Source organism: Capsicum annuum, chromosome 1 (assembly GCF_002878395.1).
Source record: "Capsicum annuum cultivar UCD-10X-F1 chromosome 1, UCD10Xv1.1, whole genome shotgun sequence".
NCBI classification, from domain to species: domain Eukaryota; kingdom Viridiplantae; phylum Streptophyta; class Magnoliopsida; order Solanales; family Solanaceae; genus Capsicum; species Capsicum annuum.
In genome coordinates, this window is record NC_061111.1 from 46,116,289 (window position 1) to 46,139,076 (window position 22,788).

At 35.2% G+C, this 22,788-nt stretch overlaps 1 pseudogene; it reads right to left on the reverse strand.

Annotated features, from left to right (window-relative positions):
• The window catches only part of LOC107845842, a 35,575-nt pseudogene extending 13,294 nt beyond the window's left edge, over window positions 1-22,281 (reverse strand).
• Between the last annotated feature and the right edge of the window lie 507 nt (window positions 22,282-22,788).

Consider the following 22,788-nt stretch of genomic DNA (forward strand, 5'->3'; position numbering starts at 1 on the left):
GAGTTCAAGTATGAAAAATAACACAATGAAGTTGAAAAAATACCCTTAACACAAGATCAAAATGATCTTTACAAGAGGTGTATTTTATATTTCAGAAATATATATGAAACAGAAATTGTTAAGGCCAAGTCATCTGAATTCACGGACTTTCCTTAAGGAATAATTCACCTCACTGTACCCGAGGTTACGGAGTCTTCCTCCCAGGATAAAATGGCCTTCAATCTGACTATAGCGGTACCTCAAATAGGCAAATTCTTTGAACACACTCACGGTTTTAATGATCACACTTAGAGTATTTTTAAGAAGAAGAAGAAACTTGTAATCCTTATTTTTTCTCTCTCTAAACCTATGGAAGAAAGAAGGTTATTTATAGCCACAACATGTCACTTCTGAAGAGAGGCAATGGTTTAACCCAAAGGTTGTACCTTTACTGTAAGTTTATGTCTGTTCATGAAAGATTGTATCTTTTCCTGAACAGTCATCTAGTTTCATGAATAAGTGTGTCCTTTTACTGAATGGTTGCATTAGTTTGTTCAACCAGTACATCAGTTCAAAAATAATACAATAGTTCTGGAGCAGCATTAGTTCAAACAGTGCCTTCACAGTTTTGAAACACTGTTCACTGCACAATTTTGAAACACTGTTTTGGAATATAAATAGAGTCCAACAGAAAATATTTACTGCATTTTACATATATTTAGATCAGATTTTTGTCAAATAAAATTAGTCCAAAAAGATAGATCTCATCGATCTATCATTTGCCAAATCCAAATCCAAATCCGAAGTCGAGCCAAGCGAGCGACAACGATGAAGGAGCGAGGCATCTCTATTTTATTGCCTCACTTATCATGTGGAGTAAGTTTTCATTAATATAAACACTACAAAGTTTCCTTCTCCCACCAATGTGGGAGAATTAGTGGACTTTCCACTTTAGGAGTATACCTTCTAAATTGTTATCTCCTTCCTTCCACAATTTTTCTCCATTTTTTCCATTCACACTTCATTCATATATGAACCCAACATGTTTATCAACAACAACAACATACCCAGATAATCCCCCAAGTGGGTTCTTAAGAGGGTAAAGTGTACGCAGACCTTACCCCTACTTTTTGCAGGTTGGGAGGCTATTTCAAATGGAGCCTCGGCAGCTACGTTTATCATAGAAGAAAAATATAGGTTAATCCAAGAAACCATTTATGTCACATGCAAATCATTGTGATAGGTTCAAAAGGGTGACAGTCAACATCTTGTATGGACAAATAAAAACAAATAATGAGTGCCTATCCACAAATCCACTGAACATAAGCTCCCATTTTATGAACATCACTTGTCAACCACCAGAAGAACATTGTAGCAACTGCTTGATGCTTACCAGCATCATCCAACAGAATCTATAACTTTTTATATCTTATATTAGCTCATTATTTTACGATTCAACGGCTTATGAAATTGTCTTGACTTATTTCTTAAATGATAAGGATGAAGACCAATTAAGAGCCATAAAAGTTAAAACTTCATAAAAAAGAAAAAATGAAGTACATGCTAATATGTTGTTAGTAAATTACGGAGCAAAATCAGTGTTTACCTTTTTCTGATACAACGAAAGAAGATGATTTTTCCACCGAAAGAATTACTCCTAGTCAATTTTATTTCTCTTGGAAACGGAATGTTAATTCAGAAATCGAAGAAGAAAGAAAAAAATCTTTTTATCCCCCTCTCTATGTGCGTATGTCTTCCCCTTTGAAAAGATGAAAAATGGGAGCATATGTAATGAATCTCTAGGTCCCTAATTCCCTGTGGGCCCCTTCTAGTTGTTATGATCTCTCTTCCTAGAATTTTCCTGAGTGTATCTTTTCTTTATGGCCAAGAAAAGGAGGGGGTCATGTGGGGTAGGGGTATGGGGTAGTGAGGTGTGAGTTGGTTGAGATAAAATTTGTTACCAAGAGAATAATTGGGGATTGGGTTTGTTAAGGGTTGTTAATTTTTGTATTTTTGTTGGGTATAATCATATGGGTGAGGGTATGTAGTAAGGTGAGATAAAAATGGAAAAAATTCAATTTTGAGAGGGACAAAATTAGGTGTCTACAGCATGCCCCCTTCGAATGTAAACACGAAGTGTTTTCAGACAAAGAAGTAGACAACGAGACAGAATTTTGTTCCGACCATTATTCAAAGAGAATTAAACAAAAGGAAGGAGTTAAACCGAGTTGGAGAGTCAAGTGAGGTCCCGTCGAGGTTCCGATCCGCCGCTCTGCCATTATATCAAAAATGAAAATTACAAGTTAAAACATAAATGCAATTACAAAATCCTAGCTGTGTAGCTTCTTTTGGACTATTGACTTGAGTTTCATCACCCTATTCTTCAGGTGGGCTCCTGACTTTACAATTTTTTTTTCAACTTGTTGACTACTTTCAGTTTCTTCACCCTGTTCTCCAGGTGGGCTCCTGACTTGATATTTTTCAATCTGTTGAGTTTCAATTTCTCTACCTTTATGTTTGACTTTCAACTTCTTCACCTTGTTTTTTGACTGTCAACTTCTTCACCATGCTGCTTGATTTTTCATTTATTCACCCTATTTTTTAGGCGGGCACCTAACAAATGAAAACTGAAAAGGAAGTGCATCTCCCAACAAATGCCACTTGAATTACCCAAGGAAATGTGTCTCCTTACAAATGTTTGAATTACCCAAACAAGGAAGTGCATCTCCTTACAAATATCGCTTGAATTACCAAACAAGGAAGTGCGTCTCCTTACCAATGTTGCTTGAATTACCCAGATAAGAAAGTGCATCTCCTTACAAATGTTGCTTGAATTCCCCAAATAAGAAAGTGCATCTCCTTACAAATGTTGCTTGAATTACCAAACAAGAAAGTGCATCTTCTCACAAATGCTGCTTGAATTACCGAAACAAAGAAGTGCATCTCCTTACCAATGCTGTTTGAATTACCTAAACAAGGAACTGCGTGTCCTTTGGAAGCGTGTCTCCTTATGATACCACTTGAATTACAAAACAAGGAAGTGCATCTCCTTACCAATGCCGCTTGATTTACCAAAACAAGGAAGTGTGTCTCCTAACAAATGTCTCTTGAATTTTCCAAACAAGAAAGTGTGTCCCCTTATAAATGTTGCTTGAATTACCCAAACAAGGAAGTGCGTCTCCTTACAAATATTTCTTGAATTAACTAAACAAGGAAGTGTGTCTCTTTACAAATGTTACTTGAATTACCCAAACAAAGAAGTGCATCTCCTTACAAATGTTGTTTGAATTGTCCAAACAAGGAAGTGCGTCTCCTTACAAATGTTGCTTGAATTACCAAACAATGAAATACGTCTCCTTACAAATGTTGTTTGAATTATACAAACAAGGAAATGCGTTTCCTTACCAATGTCACTTGAATTTTCCAAGGAAATTCGTCTCCTTGACAAGGAAGTGTGTCTCCTAGAGATCTTGAATTATGAGTTTTACCATGGTTTTGATTACCAAACTTGTGCAACAACATTGCCTCTTGAATTTGTAGAAGTGAGAAATTATGGTCTTTGATGTTTAGGCTCCGAAATCCTTGATCTAAATGTAACATGTGTTCCTAATTCATACAAAGAAAAGTTGTGAGTTTAAAAACATGGTGACTGGTTTGTGGCTTTAGATTTTGCGGCAATTGCTCTTGTCCTCGTCACATTTAACCTTGCTTTCGACCATTAGCATATGTCACTGACTTGCTGCATCATTGACCCAAACTCAGATTATTAAGAGTGACTCTGAAACAAAGATAGTATCTATGCTTTGCCGTGCTTCTTAGATAAACCATTTGAACCTTGGTATTTCCATGAGTTTCCAGACTTGTTAGTTTGACAAAAATTTCTGCATGTCTTATTTCTACTCACAATCATGTCTCTTTCATTTATTGACCTTTTGTCTTGCTTTGTGTAATTGAAGAAGCTGGTAGCCAATTTTGAAATCTTTTCTCACTTGTTTTGATATGGACTTGACTCAAAGACAAGAGAAAAATAATGATGACTTTTATTTGGACAACTGACTCAATAAAATAAAAATCAAAATAAAGATAAAGAGAAGAAAGAAAAGACAATGAATGTCTCCATTTGAAACAAAGAAACAAAAACTTTATCTAAAATGACAATCAACTCTAATGATTATGCCATGTATTTGGATTAAGCTGCCTGATCTTTTTATCCAAACTTTCTACCCATTGTTGTTGATTTAATGACCTTAAAATTGAGTTGCTTCCTTAGGTCAAATTCATTTAAGGCCCATTCGGGTAGTGGCGCCTTGAAGGGTTTTTGCCAACAAGCTTTTGTCATTTTCTTTTCCTTAGATCACCATTGCCTTATGGTGTCTGTAAGGGTTTTCCACTAATGAGACTCTCTTATCTTTATTTACCTTAATTCACAATCGTATTACGATGCCCGTGAGAGTTTTCACCAATAAGACTCTCATTTTTATCTCTCTCAACTTACCATCGTATTACGGAGCCTGTGAGAGTTTTCACTAATAAGACTCATTTTTATTTCTTTCCTGATTTCTTATGCTAAGAAAGACAAGTAGTTCCCAAAATGCATCATCACATTTATTGCATGCTTAGCCTTAGCATTCTCAGAGATTGATCTGAAGGTCTTTCTTTGGTTGTAACTTAGATTTTGGATAGGGTTGGAAAGAAAGGATGGTATGGGGCCCAAATGATACTAAAAGTGGGGTAGGACTTACAACTTTTGGAATCGACTCAAACAATAAGGATTAACTCATGCCCCAGTTTCTTTTGACTTTTGGGATCGACTCAAACAATGAGGATTAACTCATGCCCCAGTTTTTGATTGGGCAAGTCTACATTATTATTTGGTTGGATCAAGCCCTGAGTAGGGAAGCCTACGTATCTCACCCTCGAGAGAGGAGAATCAGGTCATGCGTAGTTCTGGAAGCTTGTTTTGCATGATTTAGACTTTTGATTTTTTTTCTTTTATTGACACTCTTTTCTCTTTGGATTTTTCTGACTCTATTTGTCTTGAACCTTTTTTTTTTTGTTTTTGGACATATTTTCTTTTTTTTTTCTTTTTTTTGACTCTATTGTTTTGCTCGACACTTTTCTTTTGAGCTTTGTTGACTCTATATTGATTCCAAAAGAGGGGTATGAAAGAAAATAGGACTAAAGCTCAAATGAGGTAAACAAAGGATGACACAATGTTTGAATAACAGAATGAAATGCCTTCGTCATATCAAACCTTGAAAATGTCTGTACAGATCATGCAATATAAAAGTGAAAGATGAAGATCATTTGTGACACTTTCACACTACTAACTTTAACTGTGTGCCACTACTTCTTCTGGGCTTGTCAAACATATAACTCCACTTGTGTTATAGATCCATCACATCGACTGACCCATGCTTTCGTGGAGCTGCTTTTTCTGTTCCTCAGAATCACACATCTGCTATTTGACCTAATTTATCTATGTTTTTCAATTGATGACCAAGTTATTCTTATGATTCTCAACATAATTGCCTTGATTTTCAAAGAAGGCTTGAACTTATCACCAAATGTCTCAGCACTCTACCTATTTTCTCAGATTCTTTTTCTAACTTGAGCCCTCTGATTCAAAGTTCATGCTCAAATTTGGATTTTAAGATCTAGCTGAAAGTTCTATCAGTATATCATATCACTAAAGCCAACATAAAAATGTACTATGTAAAGAAAACAAAAAAATGACTTAAAATGAGACAAAACGACAAGGGACATCACATTTCATTGAAAGAAAAGATAGAAGGTTTTAAACAAAGACGACAGAGAAATAAAACAATATAGATCCCGAACTACAACCCTGAAATAATTCGGATAACAAAAAATAAAATAAAACAAACTACCAGACCTCTTCCTTGTAGGGAGAGGGGTGTCTTCTCAATTGGTCAGCCTGACAACTAAGCCATTGGTTTGTATATCAGCATGACTAGAGCTTCCATCACTTTAACAAATAAGTATTGGATCTCTGTGCTTGACTCATTGCTTCCCACATATCATATCATGCATTACCGTGTATGGGTGAAGGATTCTGTGTGACCTTCGTAGTGTCAATGTTTTATAGTATGATCAAATTTTCTTGAATCAAACTTTCCATTTCTCTTTTCAAAGCACTACAACCTTCAACACTGTGACCTGAGGAGCTAGAGAATGAGTGGTGGATGTATTGAGATATAGCTGACGTGGCATGAATTTCGAGGCATGTTGTGGTGCGTCAATAAACAATAGGGAACTGATTTTTCAATTGTTATGGAAAACTCAAGATATTGGAAGTATCAATAGTGGGGAATGGAGTAGAAGGTTGCCCACTAGACCAAGCTCGATACATTTCCATCATTTGTTGTCTTAGTCTCAATTTTTGTTCCTTTAAACTCTTATTTTTGTGCCTCTTTGTTTGATCCATGAGGTCACTCTCCGTATCCTTGTTGAACATAGCTAAACCTTATTTAGATTTGGTGTGATGTGAAGGACCAGCTAGGATGCCACAAACCAACCACCTTAAACTAATTGAACAAGAGGCAACAAATATGTTAGAGTTCAACATTTTCTTCAAAACCCTTTTTTTTCTTTTAGAAAAGATCACCGAACCCAAGAAGGTCGTATACGTATCTCACCCCCAAAAGAGGAGAATCAGGCGTGCGTAGTTCATGAAGTCTTTCCAAAATGGCCAATTAATTTTTTTTCCTTTCTTTTTTTCTCTCGAAACTTTAAAAGGAAAAGAAATAACAAATTGTCAAAAGAATCGATTTTTTTTTGTATTTTTCAAGTTTAAACTCCCTATACAAAATGAAACCTATGATTACCAAAGAAAAATCTTTTTGGGTTTTTGATTTTGAATTTCATATGAAAATGAAACTTGAACCTATTACAGGAAAAATCTTTTTTGTAGTTTTCTTTTAAAGATGTATATGAAACACCTACTCTAATAAAGAGTGAAGAAAATCTCCTTTTTTTTTGAATTTTTCAAATAAGATGCCCGAGCCAACAACACTCTCTCGAGAGGAGAATCAGGGGTGCGTAGTTTGTCCAGATTGGACAATTAAGGATTATAAAACAAACAATACCTTGACTTGAGAGACACGAGTACTCGATGAAAATAAAATCTTTTTGGATTTTTAATTTGACACTTCATACAAAAATGACACCAACAACCATGAACGAAAAATCATTTTGATATTTTTGCTATGAAATATACAAAACTTCTACCATCTTTTTGATTTTTTCTTTTATAAAAAGCTCCTATTTGAAAAAAAATCTTTTTAAAAATTTTGAATTATGAATGCATGATAAAGGAACAAAAGGAAAATCTTTTTGAGAAAATAAGTGTGAAAGGTAAAAAATCTTTTTGAATTATTGAATTGTGAAGAAAAAAAATCAAAAACCATAAAGAACTCTAAAAACTTACGAAACTCTTTTTTTTCCGACTCACTATTCCTTTTCTCTTTTTTCAACACTTTCTTGTCTACACACTTTACTTCTAACACATGCTTTCCCCAAATCGGTCCATCAAATGACCACTTTACCCTCAAAGATGCAACATTTAGCACGTAGGGATGCTTCAGAGGTGAGTCTTCTACAAAGGACCAAGTGGGTCCCGCTAGGTTTCAATATGATGCAGATAAACATGACCTAAAGACTAACCTATGTTGAGTTTTACTAACAAGGCCGTTTGGGGGAGCATATGGTCGATAGTGGCTGCTTTGCTTTCTACCCACTCCATACATCCGACGGCTCCCCCTCCTAAAATAAGGGTGACTCAACTAGAGTTTGTGCGCACGACGTATACTCTAGGACTTGTTGCAGAAAGAATTAACTCGGGTTATGCACATGATGCCAGATATAAAGTGGTAGCACACAAGAGAAAAACTGTAAACACGTAGCACGTAAGCACTCAACAATGATAAAATAAACACAAACAATGTTTATACACTCATAATTTCAAACTAAGCCGATATAACTCTAAAAATAATCTTGAATTCTAAAAAGCATCCCCAGCAGAGTCGCCAGAGCTGTCACACCCCTTTTTTAACTCAAAAAGAAAATATGTTTTAAGTTTTGAAAGGGTTTTTATTATTAAAGTGACAAAAGATTGAAAATTTCTTTTGAAAAAGGATTATTTACATTTTTATTCAGAGTTGCCACTTGACATAATTCGGTGTGCCAAGTCACCTTTGAAAGATCCTTTTCAAAACAGTTTGACCCTAAAAACTGATCTACAAACATAGATTCCGGTTAAGAAATTCTGTTGACCGAGGGGAAGTTGTTAGGCACTCCTCGGTCTCGTGGTTCGACCACGGTCGCTTGGCGGAACATATCGGCTAATTTGACATTATGAATATATAAACCACAAAAAATCACACAAAACAATCAATCAAACAAACAAACAAAATAAATTCAAAATTATAGTGTCCAGTCCGATTATTACAATCCCGAAATAGAAAATGCAAAAATATAAACCTACTCTATTCGATGCCAATTCTAAACTATACTCCATTGCTTTCTCTACCTGATGTTCTGGGCCTTGATCGTGCGTCGTCTTCAAGTACAAGATACTTTGAGGCATTCCCCAGATAAATCAATACAAGTCCCTCGAAGCAAAATCCCTCAAGGCATTCCCCAGCCAAATGAATACATTTTTTTAGTGCGAGAAAATTACACTATTCAACAAAATGTCAAACATTTCGAAATTTTCAACATTCAACCAAAGACACCAATTCTAAGCATTTGCCTACCCAACCTATGTTTGCCTAAACGAATTGATGTATCATGATACTACCAAGTTCAATTAACGTTCATTTCAAGTTAAACATCCAATGAAATCAAACTAACCAAAAATCACCAATTATATCAAGTTTTCAATTCTCACCCCAAATCTATTTTTAACCACATGATTAAACCAATTTGACTATCAAATCACTTTCCAAAATCTGACACCTACCTCGAACACATACCCCAACGAAGATCAAAACATTCACTCATACCGATCATTCATATCCACAACAACAATTAACATTTTTTGCTCAATATATTCAAGACCATACCACAAAATCACGATATTAACCAACTTCGATTCATTAAAAAAGTAGAGTTAAGAGATGGACCTTTGAAGAACCAATTGCATTGATAATAAGGTTTAAGAAAGCCCAGACTATAGAATTACGAATAGAACCTCAACAGTGACGAACTCCAACTCCGATATCAAGGAATTTGAAACCCAAAAACTAGTCGAGACAAACAAAAAACCAACTTTCTACCCCAAAAACCGATGAACCCAAAGCCTAACTTCTACGATGGGATGCGAAAACAGATGTACCAAAAACCCCAATCAACCCGATGAAAAATCAAATCAGTGTCACCTGAGCTCCGATAAGACAATGGCAGAACACATGAACCAAAGATGAATTTAGGATCAACTGGTCCTAAATTCGTCGGACAACCACTGGTTCCGACGAAATTCATTGTTCCCAACTAGATTTGCCCACGATTGAAAGAAAACCAAGAGATTCCGGCAAAGTAGTCGCCAGAACAGTGACTAAACCCGCAAAAACTCATTTCCAGATAACCTTAACTCGAACCCCTTCTTTTCTCTATTTTTAAGCTCTCGACCTGGAATCTCTCTCTCTCTCATTAATCTCAATCAACTCTCTATTTTTTAGTGTGTGTGTGTGCGATTTAGTGTATATAAACGTGTATGTTGGTGGGAAAAAATGGAAGAGTGTTTGGGTATGTTGATGACTCCCATTTCCCCTGGAGAAGAAAGAAAAACATCTTTTTATCCCCCTCTCTATGTGCGTATGTCTTCCCCTTCGAAAAGATGAAAAATGGGAGCATATGTAATGAATCTCCCGGTCCCTAATTCCTTATGGGCCCCTTCTAGTTGTTGTGATCTCTCTTCCTGGATGTTTCCTGAGTGTATCTTTCCTTTATGGCCAAGAAAAGGAGGTGGTCTGTGGGGTAGGGGTATGGGGTAGTGAGGTGTGAGTTGGTTAAGATAAAATTTGTTACTAAGAGAATAATTGGGGATTGAGTTTGTTAAGGGTTGTTAATTTTTGTATATTTGTGGGGTATAATCACATGGGTGAGTGTATGTAGTAAGGTGAGCTAAAAATTGAAAAAATTCAATGTTGAGAGGGACAAAATTAGGTGTCTACATCCACCAATAGATTTCCAGCAAGTTGCGGTACATCTTGGTAGCACCTGGATGAATGGAATAACGCACACCATGCACTTCTGCCATAATCTATTGCCTTAAATCATCAACACATGTCACACACAATCTACTCTGGTACCTTAATACATTATCTCCCCTTGGGGAGAAAACCTCTACCTTCTGGTCTCTAACTGACCCATTCAATTTGACCAAACTAGAATCCTCATCTTACTTCTCTTTCACTTCAGAAACTAGAGAAGATTCTAAACTACTCTGAACCCAAACATTCCCTTCCATTGAATAAACCAATCTCACACCCAATCTAGCTAACGATGAACTTCTAAACTAACTTCTTTCTATCATTCTCCACATGGGAAACACTACCCATAGACAATCTATTAAGGGCGTCAACCACTACATTGGCCTTGATCAAATGATACAATATACTCATATCATTATCTTTCAATAATTCTAACCACATTCTTTGACGAAGATTTAACTCTCTCTGACTAAACACATACTGCAAGATTTTATGGTCCGTGAACACATAAATATGTACCTTATAAAGATAATGTCTCCAGATTTTCAAAGCAAACACAACAACAACTAACTCAAGATCATGGGTAGGTTAATTCTTTTCTGAGGCCTAAGCTGTCTAGAGGCATAGACTATGAACTGACCTTTCTCCATTAAAACATAACCTAGAATGACTCTAGAAGCATCACAATACACTACAAAACCATCTGTACCATCAGGTAATGCTAAAATTGGGGATAAAGTGAGTCGAGTCTTCAGCTCCTGAAAACTCTTCTTCCAGGAATCTGACCACTAAAACATAACTTTCTTCTGGGTCAATGTAGACATGGGAGATGTAATAGATGAGAAACCCTCCACAAAACGTCTGTAATAGCCAGCTAAACCCAAGAAACTCCTAATGTCTGACAGAGAAATAGGTCTAGGCTAGTTTCTTATTGCTTTTGTCCTTTGGGGATCAACTCGAATACCCTCACTAGAAATACTATGACCAAGGAAAGCTATTGACCTTAGCAAAATTCACATTTGTTAAATTTGGCAAACAACTGGTGATCTCTAAGAGTTTGCAATACAATTCTAAGGTGGTCTTCATAATCATCCTCACTATGAGAGTAGACAAGAATACCATCTATAAAGACAATGACAAACGTATCTAAATACTGTTTGAATACTTTGTTCATCAAGTCCATGAAAGCTGCTGGGACATTTGTTAGCTTGAAGGACATGACTAGAAACTCAAAATGACCATAATGGGCTCTGAAGGCTATTTTTGGAATATCATATTCCCTTACTCTAAGATGATAATATCCGGATCTAAGGTCTATCTTGGAGACATAACGGGAACCTTGGAGTTGATCAAAAAAGTTATCAATTCTACGAAGGGCATATTTATTTTTGACGGTGACTTTATTTAGCTGACGATAGTTAATGCACATTCACAAAGAACCATCCTTCTTTCGCACGAATAGGATAGGAGTGCCCCATGGAGAAACACTAGGCCTTATGAAACCTTTATCTAAGAGATATTTAAGCTGCTCTTTCAACTCTTTGAGCTAGACTGGATCCATATGATAAAGAGGAATAGAGATAGGCTGAGTATCTGGAAGAAGGTCAATACCAAATTTTAGTTCCCTATTGGGAGTTACCCCTGGAAAATCTTCAGGAAAGACATCAGGAATCTCATTGACTACACTGACTGACTGAATTGTTGGAGTCTTAGATTTAGTGTCTTTGACTTGAAATAGATGATAGATGCACCCTTTGAAAATTAAATTTCTGGCTTTAAGATAGGATCTAAAATGACTTTTGGGAGACACTGAATTTTCTTCCCACTCAAAGAGTGGCTCTAGAAAACAAAGCTTCACCACTTGGGTGCGACAAGAATGGAGCTGATCTATACCAAGAATAAGGTCAAAGTTAACCATATCTAGATCTATTAGATCTGTTAACATGATTTTATCAAAGATAGTGATAGGACACTTCCTATAGATCTATTTGGCAACAAATGACTCACCCACTGGGCAGAAACTAAGAAGGGCTCAAGGAACTTTTTTGGACCTATTTCAAAATTGACTGCAACTAATGGGGTAACATAAGAGAAACTTGACCTGGGTTCTAACAATACATGTACATCAAGATAAAAGGCACGAAGCATACCAGTAACAACATCTGGTAAATCCTCCTACTCCTGACGGGATGGTAAAGCATAAAACTAATTCTGGTGCTAACTACCACCAGTACTGGATGATGCGCCTTGAGAAGGAACTGGGCGACCTAGAGGAGCTAGTGCACTAAGACCTTGAGTCTGGGAATGAATATATCTGTTTCCCTACTTAGCATACGGGCACTCTCTGATTCCATGACCTAACTTACGATAACCATCACAAACTTTTTGTGCCAACATACACTCACCAGGATGATTCTTACCACACTTAGCACCCAGAGGATAACTGGGACTTCCACTCACACTATTTTGAGATCTAGACATAGAAGACTTACCCCACTGCTTCTACCTAGCTCTAGGAGTGGGAGAACTAGCTAAAGATAGTGTTCTCATAGATGAACAATTCTAAAAATACGAACGATTTCCCCCTTAAGACTAGTCTAGCCATACTCAAACTGACCAGTTCTAGTTTTTTTATTCCTTCTTTCTCTTTCTTTGAACTTCTCTACCTCAATCTGTTGAGCATAGATTATCAATCTAGCAAGATCCATATATCCAATAAGCATGGCAGTCCTATACTCCTTAACTACCAAACCATATACTCCAATAACAAACTTACTGATACTTACCCTAACATCAACCATCGTATCAGGGGTATACTTAGACAATTGATTGAACTAAAGACAGTACTCCTTCATTATCATTGAGCCCTACCTCAGGTTAACAAACTTCTCTATCTTAGCCTCTCTTATTTCAAGCAGAAAGAACTTGTCTAAAAATACATCTCAGAATACCTGCCAACTTATGGGAGCTGCATTCTCACCTCTACCATTCTTTCACATAACCACCCAATCATACGCTACATTCTTCAATCTATAGGATGCTAACTCTATACTCTCCTCTACAGAAACATGCATAGTCTGGGTGATCTTCTTCACCTTATCTAAATAAAGTTATGGGTCCTCACCTGCTTTTAACCTAAAGAACTCTGGCAGACTCATTCTCATGAATTTTTGAATTCTGATTGCTGTTAAATCACCATTCTGCTAAAGTGGGACTACAACCTAATAGTTTTCTTGAACATTAGTAGTCATTGCCTGGGCCAATGCAGAAAAGGCAACCCAAAACTTATCATGGGATACGTTCCCATTTAGAGAATCGGTGGGCTAGGGTGGCTGGTTACTATTTCTATGGGCATTAGCTTGGTGAGGAGGTCTATTCAACTGTCATATAATAGCATGAGTTAAAAGCAGATAGAGATACTGTAAGCATGATAGATCATGAAAGAAAAGGATGATTTCCTAAGGACATCCCATAGACTCTTGCTCATAAATATGGTGTGCTTCACACCCATGATCAAGAATTTATGTAACGCGACTTGTTAGACTCCCTAGAACTCTTATAAATATTAGGCTCTGATACCAAGTTTGTAATACCCCAAAAATAGGTCCCTGAGATGTCACAAAGTGCTCAAGACTATGAGTAGCCTTAAGCTAACCCTATCTACCTTCTACTAGGTCTGAATCTTATTATAAAGGAAGCGTAGACATAAAAGTCATACTATATGCAAGAAAATGACTGAATATAGTATCTAAAAATAATATTCAAAACCTCAATACTGAATAATCTGGATCAAAACTAGTAGTCTAACAAGCACCTACTACTAATATCTAGAGAGTCACTAGGACCAACCCCCAGCTGACTCGAATTGTCTGAAAACACTGAATCATCTAAACTGATAAGATAAAAATTTGAATAACTATGTCCCCGATCTATGAGGACTCACCAACTGTTGGGATATATATGGAGATGCTCGAAATCACTCTCACTGCTGAAACTGAGCACCTAAACCTACATTATGAGATAATATAGCACGTAGACATATATGTGGATCAGTACTTTAAGGATGTACTGAGTATATGGGGGTGAATGCATAAGTAAAACATTATCTCATTATTTATATCAATTTGTAAAAGAATGCATGCTAAATATAATTGACTTACATAAGCTGGAATATTTGAAAGTAGAAAATCATAATTCATGTGTACTAAATCATACTTTATAAATCTAGTGAGTCATACCATTTAGTTCTAAAAGTTGTACTAGTGATCTTTCTATAAATCATGCTGCCTAAGTGTAGAAAGGATTCACTTTTATATATGAAATCTGAAAGATGAAGTCTGTAGCGAATATATTTCTGTAAAGCATAATCTGAATAAAATTGAGAGCCTTTACAATTGGTTTTCTAAAAGCTTTTCTTTATTTGTAGGGAATTCTCTTAAAAACTGTTCTGGAAGGGAGGTTCTTCTAACCGACATAAATCATGTAAGCTAACATGGAGTCCAAAATCTTGTTCCCCTACGGGGAAATCCTCACGATGGGAAGAGGTGTCATACTCTTTCCAAGGAGTATAACCTAATCTAAATGATCACATCTATAACTGTCATCCATATACAAAATGGAAATAATCTGATAATTTGTACCTACATTGGCTACGTAGTTTTGTAGAAGTTAGGGCATGCTAATCCCACACTTCCCACTCGATGTTAAATACTACTCACGCTTATTTTATTGGAAATTCACTTTAAAAAGCTAACATAAGGTTATTACGAAACTAATTATGCATTTATCTGATTCAATCTGTGAATAAAACTATTCTGATTTTTGAAATCTGTAATAAATCTATAATATGGATTCTAAAACTTATCTGAAGATTGAAAAATAAAAACTTTATTTAAAATCTAAATATAATCTGATTATAGAATGCTTAAAGCATAATCTTTCTTGAAACCGTAACATATACTCTTGGGCTTTATAACCCATGCATCAAGTTCATGTCAAAACATCACCATGTTCATGCTTGATATTGAGAGTAATGATAATTCAATTCAAAATCTGAAATTTACTTCAATAGGCACGAAAAATATAGAAATAGACATGCAATTCAACTTCATAAACACTTGAAATCTCATAATCCTGAAAATAGCAGTAATGGGTATAAATCCTAATTCAAAACTCATGTATAATTATTCAAAATTATATAAATTTAAAATAAAATCTTGATTTTGGGCACAAGGATGAAAGAAGTATCCTTGTTCATAAACCCGACATACCTTAATTGATGAAATCTCTAAGAAAGCTTGAACTTGAATCTCTATTTGTGCTTTTGGAGATGAACTCTTGATTATCTTAATTTGGGAATTCTCAATTTTGAGTGGTCTTGGAGAGACAACGGAGGAAATTTAATTTCTTAGAGAGTAAGCTTTTGAGCTCTAGGATTTTGCTTTGAGAGAGAATGGATGAAAATAAGCATAAAGTGCTTAGGATATTCTTAATTCCTTAGTTTGGATGAATTGGGAGCTTGAGAATTGACCAATGAGACCCTTTTAAAATTTAATCAGAACTGGAAACAAGAGAAATTTTTTGAATTTGCATGCCACCGTGATGCGCCACAATCGCGGTAGCTCACCGAAATTCGACAACTGGGAATTGGACATTCTACGCGATGCGGAGCTATCACGGTGCACTACTGAAATGCCATTTTGGCCATCACCACGATGCGCCACTATCACGGTGATCCACTATAAATTGACAATTATGAAATAAGGCTTCACCGTAATGTGGGCTTATCGCGGAGGTCTGATGGAATCAGAAAATTGCAATTTTACAATTCACCGTGGGGCGATGCTTCTCTAGTTGGGATACTTCTTTACTAAAAATGCCATAACTTTTCAACCGAGTATCAGATTTGGGAGAAATTAGTATCGATGGGAAGATTATTCAATTATCTACATAATGAAGGGTCTAAATCTAGAAAATTCTACATATAGTAAAATTTATTCATTTTTGAAGCTAACCTTGGACATTCTAGGAGCGAAATTAAGCTAGAAAAAGTGTGGGGTATTACATGTCTTTTTTTTATCTTTTTCAGTCTTTGGACACATGTCAAGGCTTAAAGTTTAACCTCTTGCTATAGGAGTATCCATGGATTTGCAACTATTCATTCAAAAACGTTTGAAAATTTTCATTATGTATGTTTCTTGAGATAGACTCAAAATTTTCTTAGAACAATCTCTTTGGACTTTAACACCCAATATATAGTTTGCTTCACCCATTTTTTCATGTCAAATGACTTTGAAAGCTATAACTTAACAATTTTTACATACTCCAAAATATTGCCAGCTAATAAAATATCATCCACGTAGAGCGAAAGAATAAAAAACATTTCATTGGAATTTTTCACATAGATGCAATCGTCTTCATCGATTATGGTGAAATCAAATGAAATCACTTCCTTATGAAATCTCAGATACCACTATCTTAAAGACTACTTAAGGCCATATATTGATCTATTTAATTTACAAACCTTCTTTTCTTGACCTTTAACAACAAAACCTACAGGTTATTCCATGTATATTTCCTCATTTAGTTCTCCATTGACAAAAACGATCTTCACGTCCATTTGGTGTAATTATAAATCTAAACGTGCAATTATAGCCAAAAGTAAGCAAATTGAGGTAAATTTTACTACTGGTGAAAAGGTTTCCTCATAATCTATTTCAGCTTCTTGAGTAAAAACTTTTGCCACCAACCGTGCTTTATGACTTTCTATTAACCCATCTGATTTGCATTTAACTTTGAGAATCCATTTATTCTCAATGGCTTTATGGAAAGAAGTAAGGTCAACTAGATCCCAGACTTTATTGGTTTTCATGGACTCTAATTCTTCTTTTATTGCTTTTGTCCATTCATCTTTTTCACGACTTGATAAAGCCTCAGTCATGGAATTAGGTTCATCCAATTCTGTGGAAGGTACTAGGAAGATATAATCCTCAGTGTCATAAGATAGTTTAGGTACACCTTTTCTTGTACTCTTACATAATGGAAGTTCAAATTCCTCAATAGGATTTTGGGATTCACAACTCCTACTTGGACCAAGAATCATTTCTTATTCTATTGAATTATCAAGCATATCCGACGACATTATTTGATCATCTGAATTCAATATTTTGTAAAAAGGCTTATTTTTCTTTATTTCAGCTTTTTTTGAAAAATCATTTTCCAGGAATATGACATCTCGTGATTCAATTTCAATAGTACTTTTATCTTCTAATTCACCAGTGAACACATATCCTTTGGAGTGTTCTGAGTATCTTATAAAGATACATTTCTTTCCTTTTGGACTTAGTTTTACAAACTTACCAAAATGGTCTTTAATATATACAGCATAACCCCAAGGTTGTAGATAATTAAAGCTTGATTTATTACCAGTCCATAGTTTATAAGGATTAGAAGATACTGATTGGAAGGTACTTTGTTCAATATGTAAGCCGTAGTTAATAATGCATCTCCCCAAAAAGAGATTGGTAAATTTGCCTGCGCTATCTTAGACCTTATCATATCCAATAATGTTCTATTCCTTCTTTCGACTACACCATTTTGTTGAGGTGTATAAGGAGTAGTTAATTGTCTGATAATACATTTTTTAATACAAGGTTCTTCAAACTATTTTTACAAATATTCACGACCTCTATTGGTTCTTAATTCCTTTATACTTTTGTCAAATTGATTCTCAACTTCGTTCATATATATTTTGAACCATTCAAGTGCTTCGGATTTATGAGATATCAAATAAACATAACCAACTCGCGTGAAATTATTAATAAATGTAATGAAATATGAAGCACCAGTCCTTGCCCTCATATTCATTCGACCACATATATCAGAATGGATTAACTGCAATGGGAATTCAGCTCTTTTATCCTTCCCAAAGGGTTTAAGTGTAAGCTTTTCGGCAAGACAATTTTGACAAGTTGGCATTGCAATCTTGGAGAAAGAACCTAGATGTCATCATTCGGTCGTGCCCCCTGTGACCTAATCTAGCATGCCATGTAAGTATATCAACATCATTATTACTAGAATAACATGACATTACACAACGGTCAACATAATAGTCATAAGTTAAAGGATTACAATCTAAATCTATAAAGAGATTATAATGATGTCACGAATAATAAACAAATGAAAACCAACATCTAAAAAAACAGACACAGACACTAAGTTTCGTCAAATTTCTGAAGCACATAGGACGTCATGCAACATTAAAGATCAGCCTCCACTCAAATCTACTTTGCAAGTGCCAATTCCTTTGACTTACAGTCTTGCATTATTTCCTATATAGATCCACCTTGATCCAGGTGAAACTCGACGAAACTCCATAAATTCTTCTCGATCTCGACTCACATGGTCTGTGGCTCCTGAGTCTACAATCCACATAGGATAAGATTCAGTTTATAAAGCAGTGCTAGAAACCTATGTAGCACTTAGAGTTACATTTAGAAATGCTACATTTTTTTACTCAGGACATTCATAAGCAAAATTCCCCAGAACTTGGCAATTATAGCACTTCATCTTGCTCTTGTCTTTCTTCTTGAAAAACCTTTTTCCCTTCTTGGAATTTGGCTTATTCTTTTTCTTAGAGGGTCTTTCTTTGGTCTCTTTACCTTTTCTGTGCTTTTTCCACTTCTTCTTATTCTTGAATCCTGAAGAGTTCTTACCACTTGATTTTCCATAAAGGCATTAGAAGTAGCTTTAGCAGTGCCAAGCCACTCAACTTCAAGTTCAACATGACGGGCAACATCAGAAAAAGTTTTGATGCTATCATTATGGGTTAAGTTGACCTTCAAATGTTCCCAACTGTTGGGAAGTGATCAGATCACTGCTTGAACCTTCTACTCATCCGAAAGAACATGACCAACATTTTTGAGTTAAGCTATCATACTCGACATCACCCTAAGGTGTTGTTTGATGTTCTGATCATGACACTTCTTATAAGTGTCAAACTTGATAGTCAGCTATCTGAGGTAGGTGACATAAGTACCCTGATATGTTCCTCGTAAATGTGCCCAGATGGCATTGTCAGTAAGAAATTTCTCACATTCATGTATGAGGTCATCAACCACCAAACTTACAATGATTCCACATTCAATGGAATTAATCTTTTTCCAAGCCTTATAAGCTTCAAGGTCTCTTCTGTGTTATGCAGTGTTACCCTTTTCTGGTAGACATATGATATGTTAATACCTTCAAGAGCATTTTTCTGTTCTAGCACATACCACATTTTAAAACTCCAAATGTCATAATTTTCACCATTAAGTTTTTCTCCTTTGTTTAAGTCAGAAATTATGCTTTTCTATGCTATGTCTATTATTTAGGGATAATCACACAAGTATTTTATCAATTATACATAAAAGTTACACATTCAAGCAAATTATTTCACATAAAGGTTTCATGTTCAGTGTATAATCGAAAGGATACTTAAGAATCCAATCATCTTTTAAGAACTAAACATTTGACAAAAAATAGAAATTAATTTATTAATGTGTATTAGAATGGTAGATTTTAATTAAGTCGTTTTAAACACAAATAAATGAATGAATTCACATAAACTGATATAAACAACTCAACATATATATATATATATATATAATGTATATATATATATATAAAGTTAATAAATAACTTACAAATCAATCTAAAGATAAAAGTCATTCCAAAAATATTCTAGACGACTTATATACACCCAAAAAGGCTTTCTAGGATAAATCTCGTGGTAAACATCAATTAATCTCTTGCCCCAAGGATCACGGAGAGAATTTGCTAAAATTGTTAATGCTTCCCAATCTGAGATTTCTCTATAGTTTTCTAGTTTTACACGTTTTAATTCTAACAAATGTATAAAACTAGCAACTAAAATACTAGGTGACATCTTAAAAGACTTGAACTCTTTTAGTTTCTTCACTCATTCCCTTCGTATAGCCCTTTCATTCCGTAAAAGGTTTTTTGTCGCCTCGGGGACACCATTTCGTATGATCTCATGACCTCAAAAACATATTCTCTGACTGTGTGCTCTTCCACTTTGTCTCCTTGCTCGACATCCAAAACTTCCTCTTGGAGTGATTCGATTTTGTCCCTGTTCAGCCATTTCTGAAATAGGAACCAAGAAACAATAAGAATGAATTAACCAATCAATGTGACACTTATGTCACAATTATTGTAGAAGACAAAATATTTTTACGAATAATTAAGAATTAATTTAGACAAGGGTTATATCAAGTCTAATTTATACACTATACAATTTCTCATTATACAGTGACTATACTAGTGGAAAAACATCACACCTTTTATTAAAGAAATTATAAAGTCTTTTTTAATTTTAATTTAAAAAAAAGGTGAAAGACTATTGAGCAACAATACCCTTTTCATATACCTTACTTATAAAGCACTATACAACAACCAACAAAAAATAAGTAAAGGACCAATTTTCACGCAAACAGTCTTTAAGATTTTCGACAAATTTTTTGTCGGAATCATCCGTTCCTTGCCGGATTCAGCCATCCCCAAAACTCGAAATCCACTTCGATCCACTGGATCCACCCACCAATGCAAAAACCATCCTCGAAAATAGTCTAAATACCATAATCAGTGACCAATAGCCGCCGTCTCCATTTTTCCAGTGTAGCCCGCCTCAGCACCACCCATCGCCGGCAAAACGATTAACTCTTTCTGGGATTCTTAAAAAATAATTCACCGATGCATCTTACAAGATCTTGGTAGAATTTCTGATTGAATCAATGACACATCTTATAGGAGTAGTGACGCGTTTGATCGGATTAGCAGTGTCTGACCGGACTAGCGGTGTGTCTGACCAGAGACCGACGACGTATTTGACCGAAAACTAAATTTTTTAGGTATTGTTAATTTACAATATTTTGAAGAGTTTTTGCACACTTAACTAGAGAAATAACTTTAAAAACATGGCAATTAAACCTAGGCACTAATGCTATTGTTAGTAAATTACGGAGCAAAATCAGTGTTTACCTTTTTCTGATGCAGCGGAAGAAGATGATTTTGCCACCGAAAGAATTGGTCCAAGTCGATTTCATTCCTCTTGGAAATGAAATGTTAATTCACAAACTAAATGCCCTTTAATTTGAGTGTTGTTGTTTTCTATTTTTGTCACTGGTCTTTCTATCTTTGGAAGGAAGAGATATGGGGAAGTGGAATAGTAACTGTTCCTCCAAGTTTTTCAAATTCTTCCATATCTTTTCTTTTCCCTCTTATTTCTGAGATAATCCAAAAACAAAATTCCGTGTTGGGTCGGGTCGGTCCACATGGGCAACCCATGACCCGTAATCCAACAAATGCCCATGACACAACTTGGGGAATTACTAACCTCCCTTTCTTCTTCGCCATCGTCATCCAACATGTCATCTTCTACAGTGACAACAGGACTTGACAATGTAGCTCCTTTAGTTGATCGCCCACGACTCTCTATGTCATCTCAAGTAGTTTCGACTTGGCAACTCTTTGACGTTTGAAACGAATAATCTAAAATAACATAATGTTCTTAGCAACAATCTCAGCAAAAATTAAAGGAATTAAAGCTTGAGAGTTATATAATTCCAAGCCTTAAAAATAATAGTCGGTACACATCGACAAAACCATGAAGTCCATCCTACCTTCTTAGCTCTACGATCTACAGAAGAACTAAATCCACCTTGTGTAGATGTCTCTATCTTGTCTCCAGGAACGAGTTCCATTGTCTCCCAAAATGAAGTGAATTCCTAGATATATTGACCAATAAAAATGAGAAGTTACCAATAAATAGTAACAGGTTTTGTTTATCCCTCTTGGAACACCATCGATTACATAGCTTAAACCCGTAATAGTCTTTACCTTTAGCTTAGTTTGTGAAGCCTTAAGTACTCTTGACGACTATTGTACTTAGCTTGATATTCCATAAATATCGATAACCAAATGATATTAATACGTCATATCAAATATGAACATGAATATCATAATTTTGAAATCTTACTCTTGACTATAGTACCGAATACCAAATTACCATATTTACTCATTCATTTTGGTAATTTAATTTTCAATATTGTATGCCTAGACCTAACGGGTAGGGTAAAACATTAAAAATACACCAAAAATAAAAAATTAATATGAGGATTTTACATGTAATTATGTAAAATATATAGGAAATTTCACCATATTGATTGCTAAATAAATAAAAAAATATTTGATTACAAATTTAAAATCAAATAATTGTATTTTTGATATTTTTTATTTATTTATTTTTATTCGAAGATTAGTCCTAACATTTATGTGAAGTCTTTTTTTTAATCTTTTTTGAGTGTGGCCTTTTTCACAATTAATGTTTAGATATTGAGAACGAGCCTCTCTTGACCTTAGTGGTAGATTAAATACTTTAAATTTTTCGCTGAGTCAAGGGTTCAAAATCCGTATCAATGAAAATTAGTCCAGATATAAGGTATTCTGAAATACCCTTTTCTTACATTCATTTAATCCTTCGCATCACTAGATTATTTGAATTACACTATAAATTATA